A 19,103-nucleotide genomic window follows, 5' to 3' on the forward strand; every position below is an offset into this window, starting at 1 on the left:
TTTGTAGGGAGTGATTTTATGACCTCTTCAATTTCATTTCTAGTGATTGGTCTGTTCAGTAGGTCTGTTTCTGCTGGATTCAGTTTTGGCAGGCTGTAAGATTCTAGAAAATTGTCCATTTCTTCCAGATTGTCAAACTTGTTGCCATCCAGTTGTTCATAGTATTCTCTTATGGTTTTTTGTATTTCTGCTGTATCCGTTGTGATTTCTCCTTTTTCATTTATAATTTTGGTGATTTGGGTTCTTTCTCTCCTCTTTTTAGTGAGTCTGGCCAGGGGTTTGTCAATTTTGTTCACCTTCTCAAAGAACCAGCTCTTGGTTTTATTAATTTTCTCTATTGTTTTTTGAGTCTCTATTTTATTGATTTCTTCTTTGATCTTTATAATTTCCTTCCTTCTGCTGACTTTCGGACTTTTTTGTTCTTCTTTTTCTAATTCGTTTAGGTGGAGGGTTCCTACCTGACTTATTTCAATTAGCATAATATCCTCTAAGTCTATCATGTTGTTGAGAATGTCACAATTCTATCCTTTCTTGGGGGGGGTTGTGTGTAATATTCCAATGTACATGATATCGTCGTTAAAATTCTCACTGCATTCCTCTATTATTATCTCTATTTCCGTTAGCATTCTTATTACTCTTGCTTTGAATTCTTTACCTGCTAAGTTGTTTATATGTTTTTCATTAGTTTTTCTCCAGTTTTTTCCCCTGTTCCCTTGTTACGAATCCCTTTGTCTTCTCATTTTGCTTAACTTTCTCTGCCCCTATGAAATTAAGTGAAACAGTTACCTCCTCCCAGTTTTGAAGTGGTGTCTTTGCTGGGGAGCATCTACATGCAGTCTTTGTGTGCTCAGTGACTTTGGTGGGAGACTTGGATCTGAAGGGTGCAGTGGTCATGGCTTTTCCTAGGGTGTGGTGGCAGCCAGCACCTTGGTGGGAATTAGGACTGGAGATGGATGGGCTAAACCAGAGCCTGGTGTGAACAGTGGCTTCTCCTGTGGCTTGACCGCAATTACCAGCTTTGTGGTGGGTGTGGCTAGAGCCAGAGGTGTTAGAGCTTCAGCCTGGAGCGAGCGGCAGCTAGTCCCTAGGCACTGTGGCACTCACATCTTGGTGGGTAAAGAAAGAGCATGCAGGTGGAGCCTGCTGCAGGCTGGGGTGGGAGGTGCATGCTATGGCAATCCAGCAGATTAGCCAGAGCTAGAGGCAGATGTGAGGCGGGGTTTCTCCTCTCCTCGATGGCTGTCACTGCCCTACTGGGGGCAGGGTCATGTCCAAAGTTGCTGGAGCAGAAGCGCTAAGTGTTGGGTATGAGCTGGCTCTGTTGCAACTGTGTGCTCTCCCTGCTGCCAGGAATAGCACCTATTCCCCAGAGGGGAGCAGTGCCAGAGCCGGAGGCTCTGCCGTGGACATTCATCATGGGCTGCACACTGGGGTGGTCACTGGAACCGGGTCAGAGTCCCACACAGTTACAGTCTGCTTCCTCTGCCTTGTTCCCGGGAGTAGGCAGGAGGACATGCGCTCATCACGAGTGGATTCTAGGTTTTGTGCAGCCCTCCTGCAAGTCTCAGTGTGGTTCAAACCAGCAAAGGGAAGATGTCTTCCCAGGGTCAGAAACCCAGGCTGGGGTGCCCAGTATGTGGTTCCAACAGCTCGTTCCCCCGGGAGGATGTCCAGCCCATGAAATCCCCTCCTCCCCTGTGTCAGCTCCCAGGTGCACTGGTCCTGATCTGACTCTTCCCTCCCTCCCTGACTCCTGGGGATCTTCTTCTGCCGCCTTGAGTGTACGAGCGTTCCTGTGAGTCTCCAGTTCGTTTTCAGTGAGAAGTCCTCCACAGGCAGATGGGTTTTCAGAACGTTCCTGGGGGAGGTGAGCCCCGTGTCTTCCCACTGCACCACGCTGATCTCCTTCTGTTCAGCCCCTCATGTGTATGTCTGATCCTGATTTCTGCTCTGTGCTACTAGATGTATGCCTTTGGCAGAAACAGGCATCTTAAGCTTAGGGAGGCCAACTAGGAAATATCGACTCCTGCTCCCATAGCGCCTGTGAAACATTCCCTTGTGATGCTGAGAGAGATGAAAACATGGACAACTTCTCTGCTGTGTCTCGTCTTAAGAGGTGCCGTCCGATTTCCCCTTGCGTTTGGACGGGTCTCGTTGGCATGCGTACACAGGGAATACCGTGGAAATAATGATCTGGGAATGTTGCATCTCAGTGACGAGAGCCTTTGTGGCCCTGCCTGGGTCTGCTGGAGGATTTCCTCCTGGAGCTCATGGCTGCCCCGTGGAAGTTTGACTACCCCCATTAAAACCACGTGGAGAACTCTGAGAGAACATGCTGGGGTGGGGGGGGGTGCTTGCTAAGCCCTGCCTTCAACTCCCCCCACACCCGCCTCATTTGGCAGCAGGCATGGGAATGAAATCATGCTGGGTCCTCCAGCCTGGGCCAGCCACCTACTGAACACATGAGCCATTCCAGTGGTGCCACCAGGGGCAGAAGCCTGAACCCCTGCAGTCTTCTCACAGCCAATTCTTGCCTAACTTCTCAACCACGACATCTTAACATAGAGTCCGATGGTTGAGGCTTAAACACTAAGGTTGGGGCAGTGTGTTTGCAGCACAGAACACCAGCTCCCCCTGCACACCTGGGAGGGAGAGTTTGCTGTAACGGAGGCCCAAATCCTGTGGCAGTTGCTCTGGGGCTGGAGGGTGGGGTAGAAGCTGAAGGAGCCTTAGGGAGCCTCCTAGGGATAGCTAGAAATTTCTTATAGAGATGGTGACGGCTCGTGGGATAGTGTGGAAAATATAGTTTGAAAGGTCAGGGAGAGAAGACACTTGCGAGGTAGCTGTGGAATGCTTAACAGTATTGTCATCTGGGATAAACTGTAAAGGGCCCCTAGTATATTCTTAGATTTTGCTGGGAAGATTTCCTGGAAGAAGATACAAATTCCATCTAGTGTATTTTATATACTGCAGCTGCTCAACTGTGGTATATAAAATGCTATATGGAAAGTTAAGAATGATTTTTTTTTGAGTCTTGAGGAAAGTTTAGAAAAGTATTTAAGGGAGCAGTGTCTTGCTCCGTTTGAATAGAAGGCTATTTCTCATTCCCCATAGCTTCCAGAAAACTCTTCTCCAGGTAAGAGAGGCCTCCAAATCAAAGATCCGACCCACACTGGAGCTGTAAGTGTCTTTGTCAAAATCTCGGGAAGATTTAAGGCCCACTGTCACTTTCAGCTGTATGAAAGTAATTCTAGGAGCCTTAATGGCAGGTTTCATGGACACTCTCAAAAGTAAGGCTTTCAGAATCGTGATGGATGTTTCTCACAGCAGCCCCTCAATTCTCCAAAGAAAGCATTATTTGGATTTTGCCTAATTGAATAGATTTATTCACTCTAAAAAATATTCAAGGAATTATTGTTGGTTTGGCTAATTGAATAGATTTCAATTTGAAACACAGAAAGCCATTCAAATTAAAACAGTTTTATTGATAAAATTCACATGCCCACCGTTCATCCATTTAAAATGTTCAAAATAGTTCATACGTATATGCAACCATCACTATGGTCAATTTAAAAGCATTTTCATCACCTCATAGGAAAATCCTCCATCCTTTAGATCACACCACAATCCACATTTATTTATTTATTTGTTTTTACTTTATTTATTACTCAAATGAATTTATCACATCTGTAGTTGTGTAATGATCATACACAGGATTTCCACCCCATAACCCAAGCACATCCACCCACCCCCCAAACTGTCTGCTCTGGAGACCATAAGTTTTTCAATGTCTGTGAGTCAGCATGTGTTCTGCAAAGAAGTTCAGTCTATCCTTTTTTCAGATTCCACATGTCAGTGAACACATTTGATGTTGGTGTCTCATTGTATGGCTGACTTCACTTAGCATGATAGTTTATATATCCATCCATGTTGCTAAGAATGCCGGTATTTTGTTTCTTTTAATGGCTGAGTAATATTCCATTGTGTTTATGGACCACATCTTCTTGAGCCACTCCTCTGTCGATGGACATTTAGGTTGTTTCCATGTCTTGGCTATTGCAAAGAGTGTTGCAATGAAGATTGGAGTACATGTGTCTTTGTGAGTCACGGTTTTCTTTGGATAGATGGCCAGGAGTGGGATTGCTGGATCAAATGGGAGTTCTATGTTTAGTTTTCTGAGGCATCTCCATACTGCTTTCCACAGTGGTTGCACAATTTACAATCCCACAAACAGTGTACTAGTGTTCCTTTTTCACCTCACCCTCTCCAGCACTTCTTGTTTGTAGACTTTTGGATGATGGCCCTTCTGGCTGGTGTCAGGTGGTACCTCCTAGTGGTTTTGATTTTCATTTCTCTAATAATGAGTGATGTTGACCATCTTTTCCTGTGTTTTTTGGCCATCTGTATGTCTTCTTTGGAGAACTGTCTCTTTAGATCTTCTGCCCATTTTTGGATGGGGTTGTTTGTTTTTTTGGTATGGAGTTGCAGAAGGTGTTTATAAATTTCAGAGATGAATCCCTTGTCAGTCGATTCACTTGCAAAGATTTTCTCCCATTCTGTGGACAACCCACATTTTCTTGAATCTGGATGGCGTTAGTGGTTGTTTCATCAAGTGGAAGACAGTGCAAATGATGTTCTGGGTCTCCCGAGGCTGCATCATAGGAGACACTGCAGCTTCCTTTGACTGCCAGGGCACTTGCTCTGGGAGTCCTGAGCCAGCATGTGAGAAATTCAACTGCTCAGCCTGTAAGACCATAAGGAGAGACTCTTAGACTCTGTGGGAAGCAGAGGCTTTCAGCCGATCCTCCAAGTTGTCAAGCATGAGAGTGAAGCCACCTTGGACTCTCTAGACATGCCCACCTGCCACCTGCTTATCACTAAGTGACTGTCGTTAATGCATGTGGAGCAAAAGAAATACTGAGCCCAACCTGAATTCCAGCCTCACCAGATAGTGTAATAATATAAAACTGTTTTCAGTAACTTCTTTTATTTTAAATTTAAAATTTTTTTATTAAAGTGTAGTTGACTTACCATGCTGTGCCTATTTCTGCTGTCAGCAAAGTGACCCACTTGTACATATATATATATATACATTCCTTTTAATTTCTTTTTTTAAAAAATAGTTATTTCCCCAGTACATTTTTTTTTCCTACTGTACAGCATGGTGACCCGGTTATGCATACATGTACACATTGTATTTTTGCATATTATCATGCTCCATTGAAATAGAGTTTTAACTGAAGAACAACCCCCCTTGGCTAAGACGGCAGCTGCAAGCCTTTCCAGCTATGCTCATCACCATACCACCTTCTTGTAATAATGGAACAACTGTGTACCCTATGTCCAAGCCAGCAGCCCTGCTAATCAGGCACCCAGCATTGCTTATCAGTTCTGCTTCTGTAACCTTGCTCGCTCAGTTTCTTAGGGAGAAACACTGTCTGCTTGGGGATGGGGGAGGTCCGGGATGCTTACACGGGAAAATCTAGACCTCATAGTGTATAAAAGTTACTAAGAACAAAGACCTGGTGCTCAGACTCTGGAGGTGACTCCTCTGAGCCCACACAGGTGCTGAATAAACCTTGCTTTTCCATATCTCTGAGTGCTGTTTGTCTCCTTCCATTGCCATGGTTTTTGCGGTTTCCGCAACATTTTTGGTGCATTAGCCGGGAAGCCGACAACCGAGCTGGCTTCTTGTGCCACCGTTGTCAGGGAACCGGGGGAGGCCATGGTCGCTGGCCCAGTGACAGGTGGATAGTGCGCACTGGCCATTTTGCTGGATCCAGACCCTCACTCCAGCCATGATGGCCTTGGCTCACACTGCTTCCCGAACAGACTCAGAAGGAGAGTGGAGACAGGTTCCAGGACAGGACGTTGAACTGGCAAGTGCCCCGGGGACATCTGCCGAGTCAGCACCTGTCATACAGTGGAAGGAGAGACTGATCACCTCTCAGTGACCAAAGGGTCACTCAGGTCAGGGTTTGCTCTCTTGGGATCGGGAGGCTTGTCAATTCTGGTGTGTGTGTGTGAGTGACTAGAGAAATGAGAGCCCGTGCTCCACCATCTTTGGACTACGGAGCCAGAGTGAGTCCTAACCTGCAGTTCGTGGCAACCTCATACAGCTTCTGGTGGCCCTCTTTGGGGGATCCTGACGTTGGGGTTTATACAGTCCCACCTATGCTAAGAGGTGCCTGAAATATCTCCCCCAGGAGAGCGGTCAGGTGGACGAAGTGATTGTTACCTGAGGCCTTGTCCTCACTCTTTGTCTTGCATCACCAGCACACGGTGGGACTTCACACAATGGGTAAATCGGCTTCCAAGCCCACTGTCTTAGAGTGTGTGGTTAAGAATTTTAAGAAAGGGTTTTCTAGAGAGTATGGTGTTAAACTGAGTCCTAGAAAACTTTGTACCCTCTGTACCCTAGAGTGGCCCTCCTTTGGTGTTGGCTGGCCTCTGGAAGGGATCTTAGATATGTTCCCAGTTGCAGCAGTATATAATGTTATAACAGGGGACCCTGGACACCCAGACCAATTTCTCTATATTGATCAATGGTTGGAAATTGCCTATTTGAGGCCCCCATGGGTTTGGTTCTTCCCTACAGACCAGGGACAGTGTAGGGTGCTAGTAGCCCAGTCCAAGAAGAAAACCTTGTCTCAAAAAAAGGTGCCACATATTTTTCAAGGGGAACCTGATGACTCGCCCCCTATGCCACCACCTTATGTGCTGCCGGCCCCACCTCTGGGAGCCGAATGTCCCCAGATGCCAGATAGCCCACTGCCTTCTGTTTCTCCTCCTCCTTCTGCTTCTGAAGTTCCCAAGGCAATGTCACCCCCACAACCAGATTCTCCAGAACCTATGAGCAGGCGCCTCTGGTCAGCTCAGGGAGCAGCCACTCCAGCATTGCAAATGCCCTTACGGGAGACACGGGGACCATGGCAATTTGTCCCCGATGGGACCATACAAGAGGGGAGATGAGTTTTTTATTACCAGCCCCTTTCCACTGCCGATCTCCTCAACTGGAAACACCATACTCCCTCATATTCTGAAAAGCCTCAGGTGCTAATTGATCTCTTAGAATTCATTTTCCAGACACACTGTCCCACCTGGATAGACTGCGGCAACTCCTTTTTACTCTGTTTGATACTGAAGAGCGCTGGCGAATTGTAGCAGAAGCCCCAAAATGACTTCAGGCCAATGCAGGGCATCGAGCAGACTTGGCAAACTGGGTGAGGGAAGCCTTCCCAGAAGAAAACCCCCAGCGGGACTATGACATTGAAGAAGGGAAACGTAACCTAGAGAGGTACTGGCAGGCCTTCCTACAGGGGGCAAAAGCTGGGCTAAAAGGCCCACTAATAGAGCTAAGATCAGTGAGATACTACAAGAGCTGAATGAAAGCCCAGCCAAACTCTATGAGAGACTATGTGAGTCTTTCCGAATCTACACCCCTTTTGATCCCGAGGCCCCTGAGAACCAACAGATGATAAATGCTGCCTTTGTGGGACAAGCCCAATCAGATATCCGTAAAAAGCTACAGAAATTAGAAGGATTTGCAGGAGAGGAGGCCACTAAACTGTTGGAAATAGCCAACAAAGTTTTTATTAACCGAGACCAGGTGGCCCGCCGTGATGCAAGAACGAGAATGAAACAAAAAGTGACTCTTCTGGCAGGCGCCCTGTCAAAACCGGTGCCCCCAGTGGGACCACCCCATAGGGGACAAGGCACAAGGCCAGGGACAAGGCACAAGGCCAGGGGACAAGGCACAAGGCCCCTGGAACATGACCAATGCGCTTACTGCAAAGAAAAAGACATTGGAAAAATGAATGCCCCAACCATCCTGAGAAAAAGACCAAGGCCCCACCTAGCTGGTACCAATCTGAACCATTCAGCACCAACCTGATTGGCCTAGCTGAGTCTGATTGGGGGGACCAGGCTCTCTCCAACTGGGCCCCCGAGAGCCTGTGGTCAGAATTCAAGTAGGGGGCCACCCCATAGACTTTATGGTTGACACAGGTGCTGAACTTTCTGTGGTTACACAAGCTGTAGCTCCCCTCTTGGGGAAAGAAACCACCATCGTTGGGGCCACAGGTAACCAAACCCACAGGCCCTTCTGTGGTCCTCAGTGATGTTGGTTAGGAGGCCATGAAGTAATACATGAATTTCTTTACCTGCCTGACTGCCCAGTCCCCCTGATGGGAAGAGACCTGCTGGCTAAAATGGAGGCACAAATTTCCTTTTCTACTGATGGATCAGCCCAACTCAAATTGACAGAACCCCCCTCTCCTTTAATCATGGCTCTTGCTGTAAAAAGGGAAGAGGAATGGCGCTTGTACTCTTCCCCTTCAGAGATGGGGACATTTCCCCAGAACTAGAGACTAAATACCCATTGGTTTGGGCTGAAGGAAATCCACCAGGACTGGCAAAATGCCATGCTCCTGTCTTGATTGATCTAAAACCTGAAGCTCAGGGGGTAAAGCTACGACAATACTCAATTTCCAGAGAAGCTCGACTGGGAATCCAGGTTCACCTGGATAGGCTGCTTCAGCACGGACTGTTAATAAATGTCAGTCCCCTTGGAATACCCCTTTACTGCTGGTAAAAATACCAGGAACACAAGACTACCACCCAGTTCAGGACCTGAGAGCCATAAATGAAGCAACATTCACATTACACCTGGCTGTCCCTAACCCTAGCCGCTGACATGGCTGAATTTCCTGGACAAAAATTGGGCTGTGTTTTACTACAGTGCATTGACAACCTCTTACTGGCTGGCACCACAGAGGCTCAGTGCCTAGAGGAAACAAGAGCTCTCCTTTCCCTACTGACGGAGGCAGGGTATCAGGTATCAAAGAAAAAGGCACAAATCTGTAAAAAAAACAAGTCAAGTATCTGGGCTTTAACATCATGCAGGGCCAACGAATGCTGGGGACTGAAAGAAAGCAGGCAGTTTGTGCCATTCCTGTCCCTACCACCCGCTGGAAGGTTCGTGAGTTCCTAGGGGCAGCAGGATTCTGCTGGATATGGATCCCCGGGTTTTCAGACTTGGCCAGGCCTCTGTATGAGGCTCTAAAAGGGGAAGAAAAGGCTCCCCTTGAATGGGGACCAAGCCAGGAGACAGCATTTCAGACAATCAAAACCAAACTCACTGAGGCTCCAGCCTTGGGACTTCCTGATGTAACCAGAGGATTTAACCTTTTAAGCCTTAAATGGAATGGCTTTGGGAGTCTTAACTCAAGAATTTGGGCCTTTGCAGAGGCCAGTGGCATATCTGTCTAAACAAATTGACTCAGTTGCAGCTGGATGGCCTCCCTGTCTCCAAGCGCTGGCAGCTACCACCTTGTTGGTGAGAGAGGCTGACAAGTTGACTCTGGGACAAAACCTCAATGTTAAAGTCCCACACTCAGTTGTAAAGCCTAATGGATACCAGGGGCCACCATTGGCTCACACATGCACGAATGACTCAATTTATCAAGGGTTACTATGTGAAAATCCATGGGTAAAATTGGAGGTTGTACGAACTCTGAACCCAGCTACTTTTCTGCCAGATGAAGTGGGGTCCCCAGACCATAACTGCCTGGAGGTACTAGATGAGGTGCTTTCCAGCAGGCCTGACTTGACTGATAAACCACTCCAAAATCCTGACCTGGTTTATATACTGATGGCAGCAGCTTTTTGGAGGATAGAAAAAGGATGGCAGGATATGCTGTGGTATCTGACTTAAAAGTAATAGAAGCAGAGGTGCTTCCTCAAGACTAGTCAGCACAGAGAGCAGAATTATGGGCCTTAATCAGAGCACTGGAACTCAGCCAAGACCAGTGAGTTAATATCTATACCGACTCACGATATGCCTTTGCAACTTTGCATGTTTATGGAGCCTTATATAAAGAAAGAAGACTCCTCACTGCTGAAGGAAAAGGGATTAAAAACCAGGCTGAAATGTTAAAGCTCCTAGAGGCAGTATGGGAACCTAAAGAAGCTGCAGTTATCCACTGTAAAGGCCACCAAAAGGGGGATGACCCAGTGACAAAAGGAAACCGTAGTGCTGATGCAGCTGCCAGACAGGCAGCCCGGGGACAACAGCCAGACAAACCTAAGGTCTTGCTGGCCCCAGAAGTGCCAGCTGTCTCCAGATATTCTCCAGAGGGGAAAAAAACGAATAAGGAAAAAAGGAGGAACTAAAACTAAGACGGGGTGGTGGGTCACATGGGACCACTGAATTTATGTTCCAGAACAGCTGGCCTACAAACTAGTCCACCAACAACATGAGCTAAGCCACATGGGCAAAACTGCCTTAGAGACCCTACTGGGCTGGTACTATCTCATTGCTCATCTTCCTGCACTCTGCTCCTCTGTCTCCCAAAGATGCATAACCTGTTTGCAGAATAATGCCCACCAGGCACCCCACAGACCAGCTGGGGCACAACACTGTGGTCTGTCCCCATTTGAGGATATGGAAGTGGACTTCACTGAGGTCACCCCTAGTAAGGGGTACAAATATTTACTAGTTTTTATCTGTACTTTTTCAGATTGGGTAGAGGCCTTCCCTACCCGAACTGAAAAGGCAAGGGAAGTAACCAAGGCACTCCTGAGAGACATTATTCCCAGATATGGAATGCCTCTGACCATCAGGTCAGATAATGGACTGGCATTTGTGGCCGAAACAGTACAACAGGTGGCAAAAGCTTTACAGATCCGATGGAAACTACATTCTGGTTATCGCCCTCAAAGTTCAGGGAAAGTAAAACGCATGAACGGAACACTTAAACAGACCCTGGCAAAGTTATGTCAGGAAACTTGCTTGCCCTGGGTAGACATGTTGCTGGTGGCCCTCCTAAAAGTGAGATGCTCACCCCGAGCGGGAATAGGATTCTCACCATTTGAAATCTTATATGGGAGGCCACCTCCACTAATCAGTTTAAAAGGAAACACCAGGGAGTTGGGAGACTTGGAATTACATAAACAATTATAAGGACTGGGGCTCACTATTTCTCAGATACATAAATGGGTCACAGACAGAATACTTGTGTCCTTAGGTATAACAGTACACCCCCACAAGGTGGGGGACCAGGTGTGGATAAAGGATTGGAAAAAGGAGTCTTTGAGGCTGTATGGAAGGGCCCCTATACTGTAATTCTAGCCACGCCCACTGCTCTTAAAGAAACAGGACTATATGCTTGGATCCATCATTCCAGAGTTAAACTGGCTGGCCCAGCTGATGACTGTGGAGAGTGGGAGACTGCCCTCGATCTGGAGAGACCTCTTTGCCTGACAATACAGAGGAGGAGACACCGACCTCAAAGCCCTGCCCTGACCACACCGGAAGCTGGTCAGTCAACGCACGGCTGAAGCTTGAGGAATCAGCTGCCTGTGAACCCAAATGGAAGGAGGGTTTCAAAATAAGCATTTGCATTGACGGAAGAGGCCTAGACCCTGGAGCTGTGCTACATTTCCAGAGAATCATGTTTGCGCTCCAAGCTGCCTCTCACAGGGTCTTTCATTCCTTTTATGAAGAGATAAAAAATACCCCACCTCCCATTCCGGCCACAACTAAGAACTTGTTCTTAGCCCTGGCAGAAACTATTGCACAAACTCTCAAGGTCTCCTCTTGTTACGTATGCGGGGGAATGAACACAGGAGACCACTGGCCTTGGCAAGCCAGAGAACGGGACCCATTAGAGCCTCATAATGAGACTGCAAACCCCCAACTCACCAATGGGGTATGGCTCCTCAGAACTGCTATCATAGGGAGAAATTGTTTTGCGAGGCGGGGAGGACGGTTTAATGTTTCAGTTGGAAGCCTAACATGTTTAGGCCTGAGGTATTATAATCTGACTGCCCAAGAGACTCAATGGTGGTCATCTGCCAACCTCTCAGAGCCCAAGCCTAATCCCCTGTCCAATTTTTCCCACCTCTGACAGGCATGGGAAGACACCTCTGACAGTGCTAATATCCAATGGCGGGCACCAAAGGGATTATATTAGATTTGTGAAAAAATGTCCTATTCCATACTCCCCCCCAATTGGGCTGGGGCATATGTACTGGGAACAATCAGACCTTCCTTCTTCCTGCTCCCGCTGTCACTAGGGGAGCAACTGGGAGTTCCTATATACAGGGCACAGGGTGCCCAGAGAGACCGGAGGGCTCTCCAAATTGGAGACTGGAAAGATGATGAATGGCCCCCAGAACAGATAATTCAATATTATGGGCCTGCCACCTGGGCAGAGGATGGCTCTTGGGGATATCGCACCCCTATCTATATGCTGAACCGCATCATCAGACTACAGGCGGTTTTGGAACTTATAACAAATGACACTGCAAGGGCCTTGACTATATTGGCCCAACAACAAACTAAAATGCACAGTGCAATCTACCAATATCACTTGGCCTTGGATTATTTACTTGCTTCTGAAGGAGGGGTTTGTGGAAAATTTAACTTAAGTAATTGCTGTCTACAAATAGATGACACCAGAAAGGTGGTAGAAGAAATTGCTGACTGCATGACTAAACTTGCCCATGTACCTGTACAAGCTTGGAAAGGATGGGATGCAGACCGTCTCTTTGGTAAATGGTTCTCTTGGTTGGGAGGAATTAAGACAATGGTTGGAATAATCATGGTTATACTTGCAGGGTGCCTATTTGTTCCCTGCCTTGTACCTCTCCTGATAAATATTATAAAAGGTTTTATAAAAACCATGGTTGAAAGAAAAACAGCCTCCCACCTGCTACTTATCAGAGGTTACCAAAGGGATATGACTGATGATGATCTGTAAAGGGTGCAGATGCACCCTGAATGTCAAGAGGGGGGAGTGAAATGGAGTTTTAACTAAAGAACAACCCTCCCCCCCTTGGCTAAGAAGGCAGCTGCAAGCCTTTCCAGCTGTGCTCATCACTATGCCACCTTTCTTGTAATAATGTAACAACTGTGTGCTCTCTGTCCAAGCCAGCAGCCCTGCTAATCAGGCACCCAGCATTGCTTATCAGTTCCACCTCTGTAACCTTGCTTGCTCAGTTTCTTAGGGAGGAACACTGTCTGCTTGGGGATGGGGGGAGGTCTGGGATGCTTACATGGGAAAATCTAGACCTCATAGTGTATAAAAGTTACTAAGAACAAAGACCTGGTGCTCAGACTCTGGAGGTGACTCCTCTGAGCCCACACAGGTGCTGAATAAACCTTGCTTTTCCATATCTCTGAGTGCTGTTTGTCTCCTTCCATTGCCACGGTTTTTGCAGTTTCCGCAACACCATCGTAAGTGACTAGACATAGTTCCAAGTGCTTCACGGCAGGATCTCATTGCTAATCCATTCCAAAGGCAATAGGTTGTTTGAGTGACTTCTTATGCAGACATAGATAATCTGTGTATCCCTTTTCTTCAGCTAATACCCGACATCCTATTCACTTTCACTGAATAATCTAATGCCAAAATTTCTGAAGTCTCCTCAATTTCTTCTTTTATTTTTAATATCCCACAATAATCCTTCGGCACGTGTGGCCCTTACCTAAACTGTATCTTGAGTAGGTGAATATCTCTCTAACTACAGAGCAACTGCCATAGCTGAGCGCACCACCATCTTACACTTTGACTCTTTACGTCACTACATTTTAAAAAATAATTTTTAAATTTTATTTAAAATTTTCTTTTTTTTTGTTTAAGTATGTTTGATTTACAATGTTTTACCAATTCCTGCTGTACAGCATACTGACCCAGTCATACATGTATATACCTTCTTTTTCTTATATTATCTCCCATTATGGTCTATCTATCCCAAGAGACTGGATTTAGTCCCTGCGTTGCACAGTAGGACCTCATTGTGCATCCATTCTAAATGTAATAGTTAGCATCTACCAACTCCAAATTCCCTGCTCACCTTCCCCCTTTCCCTTCCCCTTGCCACCAACAAGTCTGTTCTCTATGTCTGTTTTGTAAATAGGTTCATTGTGCCATATTTTAAATTCCACATGTAAGTAATATATTGTACTTGTCTCTCTGACTTGCTTCTCTCAGTATGACAATCTCTAGTTGCATCCGTGTTGCTGCAAATGGCATCATTTTGTTCTTTTTTATGTCTGAGTAGTTTTCCATTGTGTATATATACCCTGTCTTCTTTTTTTTAATTTTTTTTTTTGTCCTTTGGCCATTTCTTGGGTCGCTCCCATGGCATATGGAGGTTCCCAGGCTAGGGGTGAATTGAGCTGTAGCCGCCAGCCTACACCACAGCCACAGCAACGCAGGATCTGAGCTGTGTCTGCAACCTACACCACAGCTCATGGCAACGCCCGATCCTTCACCCACTGAGCAATGCCAGGGATTGAACCTGCAACCTCATGGTTCTTAGTCGGATTTGTTAACCACTGAGCCACGACGGGAACTCCTATACCTTGTCTTCTTAATCCATTCATCTGTCAATAGCTATTTAGGCTATTCCCAAGTGTTGGCTATTGAGCATAGTTCTGTTGCTGGGTCATATTATAGTTGTAGATTTAGCTTTCTGAGGAACCTCCTTACTGTTTTCCGTAGTGGTTGTAGCAATTTACATTCTCACCAGAAGTGTGGGATGGCTTCCTTTTCTCCATAACCTCTCCGGTATTTATTTTTTTGTAGACTCATTACTGATGGCTATTCTGACTGGTATGAGGTGGTACCTCACTGCAGTTTTTTATTTCTCTAATAATTAGTGATGTTGAGCATGTTTGCATGTGCCTACTGGGAATCTGTGAGTCTGCTTTGGAGAAATGTCTATTTAGGTCTTCTGCCTATTTTTCAATTGGATTGCTTGTTTTTTTTTTTTTTTTTTTTTTTTTTTTTTTTTTGTTGAGTTGTTTGTATATCTTGGAGATGAAGCCCTTGTCAGTTGCATCATTTGCAACTATTTTCTCCAATTCCATAGGTGGTCTTTTTGGTATTTTATGTTTTCATTTGCTGGGCAAAACTAATGAGTTTGATTAGGTCTCATTTGTTTGTTGTTATTTTTATTGCTAATGCCTTGGGTGACTGACCTAAGAAAACATTTGTATGGTTTATGTCAGAGACTCCTCTAACTTTTCATAATCCATTTTCCATATAACAACTAGAGGTCTTTAAAAATATTAGATTAGGTTAGAACTATTTTGAAACCATTTGGTGTATTCTCATACTTTTTGGAGTAAAATTCACTGTTACATGGCTGATGAAGCTCCCCATATCCTTTCTGTGTACACCTCTCCTCCTGGTTTCCCATGGTCTCTTTATTTTTGGAGAATATCAGGGTCCTTGCCCTTGCAGTTGTCTGTTTAGCACCCCCTCCCCACCCCCACTCTCTATATTGTTGGGTCTTTCTTACCTTTCAACTTTCTACTCAACTGTCACATCCTCCAGGTGGACTTCCTTGTTCACGCTCTTTATGGAAAATCCACCAACACCACCAGAGTTACCCTTTATAAGTTGTATCAACCCACTTCACTTGTCTCTTCCAACCACCTATACGTTCTGTGTTTATATTGTTTAAATTCCCTAGAGTTTCCCCACCAAAATAGAACTGCTTGGAAACTCAGTTCTTTTCCTCAGTATATCTCTGTTCCATTTATCAACATAAATCCATTCCTTAGTAGTTCCAAGAATTTAATAAAGTCTCCACCAGTCCTTTTTATTTATTTTTATTTTATTTTATTTTTGTCTTTTGTTGTTGTTGTTGTTGTTGTTGCTATTTCTTGGGCCGCTCCCTCGGCATATGGAGGTTCCCAGGCTAGGGGTCTAGTCGGAGCTGTTGCCACTGGCCTACGCCAGAGCCACAGCAACGCGGGATCCGAGCCGCGTCTGCAACCTACACCACAGCTCACGGCAACGCCGGATCGTTAACCCACTGAGCAAGGGCAGGGACTGAACCCACAACCTCAGGTTCCTAGTCGGATTCGTTAACCAATGCGCCACGACGTGAACTCCCACCAGTCCTTTTTAAATTAATAGATGGATGACTGTCCCACATCCGTGGGTAACAGTACATAAAGGAACTGATCAAATATTCGTCTTGGGCTTTGAGTTCACACTGGCAGGAATGATCAGTGTTTGAGGCCCCTGTTCCACCTTCTGCCTGAATTACTCATGAACGTGCCAAGGGGTAGATGTCAGTCTGAACAGATTTGGGCATTAATGTCTGTCACTGATCTTTGACTTGAATCAACTCTCCATTATTGATGTTCAAATGGACCTGAGGTGAGACACAGGAGATCTGGGAAGACTCTGACCTCTGAGTTATGGGTCCCCACATCCAGAGAAAGCTAGTCTTGGTACTCAGAACGCAGAGTTCCCATACCTAAGTTCCAGGAAGTCATGGGAGTCAGGATGCACCTGGAACTTTTACAGGACAGTCACCAGTGCTGTGTGCCACAATCCAGTGTTGGAGTAACATCTGGAAGAGGCTCAAAGCAAGTGATGATTCTGTCTCTTGGCTCAATTCTGTCATTTGCATGAAAGCACGAAGTCATGTGTTGCCGAGACCATTCCTGCCTTTAGAAGCTGACAAGGTCAACTGGAAGCCTGCCAACTGGAATAGCTTCATCTTGGAGGACACTTTCATGTGATTTGGTGATGGATTGAGTAGTTATTAATGACCGAATGGGATTCTAGTACTGTTCCAATAGATTTGTTCTTTGATGATCATTTTGCTGTGCGGGGTCCGTAACAGCACATTAGTTAGTGAGCTTTTACACACTATAAATACATCTTTGCTCTCTGTTTCCCAGCTTCTGACAGAGGGCTCCTAAAACCCTTGTAATTCCCTGGATGACAGGAGTGGTAGATGCTCCTCACCTTTTCTTCTATTATTTGGTCTTGGACCATGGTTGCTGATACAGGACTCCTAAATCCTTTAGAATTGCTTGGGTGTCTTCTGTTCTGAGAGTTCTTGGTAGGATCCAGGACAGCTTCAAGCCGGGGTCTGTGCATCGAAAATGGCAAACCGTGATTACAAGTTTGTGCCTTTATTTCCACTTCCGAATCTTCAGGGAGAATGGAGGAGCTGGAAACTGACTTAATATTGATCCTTAGCCTCCATACAAATGCTAAGCTATGGAGAGGAGAGGGTCCATGTCGGTGAGCAGATCCGTGTACCAGGAGGGTGGTGCTCTCCAGCTTCATGGTGATAGAAGCTCCTGCCCTAGGAAGCCCCCAGACCTGGTGCTGTGTGTCTCTGCATGTGGCTGCTCATTTGTCTTTTACAACATCTCTTGTGATAAACTGGTAAGTGTAAGTGAATATTTCTTTGAGTTCTGTGAGCCATTCTAGCAAATTTTCAAACCTGGGAGAAGGTTATTGGAAGCCCTGACTTTGTAGCCATGTTGGACAGAAGTGTGGGTCCCTGGGGAATCCTTACTTGCATGCATGTCTGAAGGGAGGGCAGTGTTTTGGAATGGAGCTCTGAAGCCTGTGAGGTCTGGCCATACCTCCATGCAGTTAGTGTCCCAGTTGTATTAAAAGAGAGCATCAAGTTGATGTTCAGATGTTTAGGATGGTTTGTTTTCCAGTAGGTTGGTACAAGGGGCAAACGTACCACCCAGATTCTGTAAATAATGTTGTGAATGGAGAATAATGGCTCCATTGCCCTCTATTGAATCATTTCCTGTGCATTAAATTGTCTGTGGTGCTTTTTCATGTTTGTTATATATGTTCGACTTCAATTTTGCAATAATATGATATATACTCTACTTTTTATTTGGTAGTAGATTATAAATATTTTCCATTTTGTTACATTTCACATTGTGTTTTTCATGCCTCACTTCTCTCACTGCACTATGCTGAGAGAAGAAGTTTTATGATCTGGGTCTTGTTTTCACATGCTTAAAGTTGCCTTTGTTAAGAGTTCTAGTACTGCAAAAACTGTGTCCTCACGATTCAAGTCTATGGTGATGATACAAAAAGGGACTATTACAATGCAAGAAATACATTTAGTACAATCTTTGACTATGGTTCTGGTTTTTGTGTGTATATTGATTTCTTTATAAATCTAGCTTATGGAACGATGGTTGAGTTAAGACATTAATTTACTTAAAATGCAGCACGACAATGGGAGAAACAATGTACGTATACGTGGATGTGGAGCTGGGTTCCCATACTGTACAGTGGGAAAAAAAAGTGTGTTGGGGGAAATAACAATAAAAAATAAATTAATAAAATTACAATGCTTAGAATGAAAAGATCCACTTTTTAATCTCTACAAATAAGGAAGTTGCAATTACACCAAAAAGGAGTTTACTTTTAACGTGTGCATAAATTTGGATATGATTTCAGGCAATTCATATGATTGTGGTGTCCAGACCTGATTTCCTGTGGATGGGAATCAATCCCGTTTTCCCATTCTCACCCTTGTTTTGGGCTCTTGACATCCTCGACCTTGTTGGGGGAAGAGTTTGTTCCAAAGACGAAGCCACAGGGACAGTTTAGGCTTGCTTCTCCTGGTCACATCCACTAGATCAGTAACGGGGCTGAAGTCATTGGCCTGACCGAGTCTTATAGTGTAGAGCAAGAGCAGGGAATCAGAGGACTTGAGTCCATCAGCCTCCAGACAGACTATTGGCTCTCCAAGACTCTCTCAGTAATCTCATCTGTGAATGGAGGTGAATTAATAATACCAGCATCGTGAGGTTGCTGTGAAAACTAAATGAAGAGGCCTTGTGGTTTGGACCCAGACGTTCTGGATTCAGACCTTGGTCCGCCAGCTTCCTAGCTGCCTGATTTTGGATATCTACATGTCTGTGTGCCCCCAGGTGATTCAGGAGCAAAAGAGAAGTGGCAGTACGTCTACTTCGGATTTTGGGGAGAAAGCAACCAGTTCCTATCCCAATGTGCTTAGAGCAGGGTTGGCTACACACTATTGTTTGCTAAAGAAATGAAAGAAAAAGTCCTAGGCACCCACAGGTGTTGATACACGATGGTGACAATTATTGCTATCATTATTTCTGTTTTTAACATGTGTCCCAAACGGTTTACAGGAGTATGAGCGAGAGGGTTAGAAGTGTGATTTCACTTTAAGGACTCAGCCCACAGCATTTGGTAGCCCACAGTAGTGTGATACTGGTAGAATGAAGCAAAAAAGAAGAACAGTTTACAGGTCACTTGAAAGGCTAAGAATGAGTCCTA

The 19,103-nt window shown here is 45.4% G+C and overlaps 1 pseudogene; it reads left to right on the forward strand.

Moving 5' to 3' along the window:
* Window positions 1-19,103, forward strand: part of LOC110255358 — a 218,355-nt pseudogene that overhangs the window by 45,610 nt on the left and 153,642 nt on the right.

This window comes from Sus scrofa, chromosome 9, assembly GCF_000003025.6.
Source record: "Sus scrofa isolate TJ Tabasco breed Duroc chromosome 9, Sscrofa11.1, whole genome shotgun sequence".
NCBI classification, from domain to species: Eukaryota; Metazoa; Chordata; class Mammalia; order Artiodactyla; family Suidae; genus Sus; species Sus scrofa.